Source organism: Frankliniella occidentalis, unplaced genomic scaffold (genome assembly GCF_000697945.3).
Source record: "Frankliniella occidentalis isolate FOCC.00 unplaced genomic scaffold, Focc_3.1 Scaffold2, whole genome shotgun sequence".
NCBI classification, from domain to species: Eukaryota; Metazoa; Arthropoda; class Insecta; order Thysanoptera; family Thripidae; genus Frankliniella; species Frankliniella occidentalis.
The window spans coordinates 480,381-482,721 of NW_026267132.1; the positions used below are offsets into that span (position 1 = coordinate 480,381).

Consider the following 2,341-nt stretch of genomic DNA (forward strand, 5'->3'; position numbering starts at 1 on the left):
CCCCCCACTCAGACCAACCCTTGCCCCACCTCCTATGCGCGACACAAAATCTTTAGCACAATTTACATCAAGTCAAGTAAATTAAGCATGATCAGACGCAGCAGCGTACACTTAGAGGAAAAGCGCCTTAATAAACAATCCACATATCACCAGCGCATCAGCAAAATATATTTCAACAAAATATTGTCATAAAATTCAAGAAGCCCCCCCCCCTCAACCTGAACACTTCCTCTCCCTCGCCCCGGCCCTGCACGCCCCAGGGCCCGGGGCCCCCGCCGCCCGGCACACGAGGGGGGGGTGAAAGACAACAACGACTGCGAGGCAGACTGCAGGCGCCAGACACTGCCAAAAATAATTCCGAGCAGCATCGCGGGCACTTCGACCCGCCCTACACGGCAAGAAGAAAAGAGACCGTGTTCGCATATCATCACGTGACATGTTTTCATTGAGCTATTTGACAATGGTGACGTTAAGATATCGTCATCTTTATTACTTCTTTTTGTAGAAGAAACTTTTGGTTTTCCCCCACAAAAAAATGGACTTCGTTAGTTGTTATTTTAAGCAGTCGCAGTGGACATTTTTGTTTGAACGATCCGTTTCATGAAGAACGAGATGCGACCCCAACTTACCCTTCCTTAGTGGCATAGAAGTGCATCACGGGCACATCCACGCCTCCACTCTCTCCATCAGCGGAACTCACTCGTCTCCAAATCGTCTCTCGGCCGCAATCCAATGCAATTTCCCTATTTCCCCGGCCGTTTCCACTTAACGAAAAAATAATCGGGCAGAGTCGAGCGGGGAGCGAGCGGCAAAAGGCATCAGCAAAGGGGAACAAAGGGGGGAGAGAGGAGAGAGGGGGAGGGGAGACGGAGAGGGACTGACGAAGAAAGGAGGAAACGAGAGAGGAACTGGAGGGGGCGGAGAGGTTCGGCTTGGACAGAGAAGCCGGTCGGAAAGAATGAGATTTATTCGAGTCAATCTAAAATCGTGCAAGCGAGATGCTCACCACCTACGCCACCATTCTCCACGCACAAGCCACCAAACCACGATAAAAACGCGCCAAGAATTTAAAAAAAATTAAAAACTGGAAACCGACCTCAAAGGAAAAAGACAATCTAGACATATTAACATTTGGCTTACACAAACAATCATCTTCAGATAGTTGAGAGACTAGTTGGCCAAAAATTTGACTGTCGATTCTGAAATATGAGGGAATGGATTGCCAATATCTCCACGCTAGTCAACCCTCCTCTTAGGGCCGCTTCGCCGCTGCCGACCAAGACTTTGTATTTTCAACATTCTTCTCTCATCCCAGCCTTTTCGTCGCCAGAGGAATTCTTATCACTGCCGTCGCCAAAAACTCTTCGCTGTTGGCTGCCGCGAGACTTTCGAGGGGGGGGGGTAGAGAGAGAAAGAGGGAGGGGGGTAGTGAAGTGAAGAGGGTTGATGATCGTGCGTGACGGGGATGACCTGTGTAGGGTGGTAGCGCACGGAGGCGATACCTAGTGGTGTGGCCGTGGTTAGTCTGAAAGGAGGGCGTGTGTGTGTGTGCGCTCGCGCGCGTATGTGTGTGGTACGGCGTGGCGTGGCTTGGCGCGGAGGCAGGAAATTGGACCTTCGCCAAATTACAGGCTATTGAGCATCGGCCACAGAATAGGGAAGAGGTGGTGGCGGGGTAGGGGGTATAGTTTCGAGAGAAGGGGCGGCTCGGGGCGCCGGCCGCCGGGGCGGCGTTTGCCACGCTTGCCATCCTGTCCAGGCGAAAGGTCGGCGAATGGCGCGGCGCACCGGAGGACGTCGCGAAAGTACCGGGAAGCGTAAGAAACGGCATAAATGTGGTAGGGTTCTAGCTCTTTGCATTATTTGGTATATATTTCAAGAATAATTTAAGCAGATTTATTACTGTGAGCTCTAACAGTGTGACAAAGGGATTCTGCGCGAGGTCGCGACGCGAGGGCGGCCCGCAGGAAAGGACAGGTCCGTGCGAGTAGCAGCGGATAGAGGAGGAGGGGTCCGGGGCAGACGACAAGGGCGGCGTCAAGGGGGTCGCCCAAGTCGCGTCGAGAGCCTTGTAAACACGCCCGGGCCTCGCTGCGGACCGTCACGCCGAGCAGCGCCGAGCGACAGTGCTAAATACGAGCTGAATGTGTGGAAGTGGCTCGGCGACGGGGATCGGCTTTGTGCCACCATAATGAGAGGGAGGGAGAGAGAGAGAGGGAGATTGCGTGAGAGGGGCGGAAGGGAAAAGAGGGAGAAAAAGGAGAGAAAGACAAACAAGGCTTATGGTTATGGATGATGCATCTGAGGAGAGAGGTGTGGGGGCGTTGCGGGGGCGGAGTGG

The 2,341-nt window shown here is 53.3% G+C and overlaps 1 protein-coding gene across 9 annotated transcripts in view; it reads right to left on the reverse strand.

Annotated features, from left to right (window-relative positions):
- The window catches only part of LOC113208146 (RNA-binding protein Musashi homolog Rbp6-like), a 234,202-nt gene that overhangs the window by 5,203 nt on the left and 226,658 nt on the right, over positions 1-2,341 (reverse strand). The gene's annotated exons all lie outside the window — the stretch shown is intronic.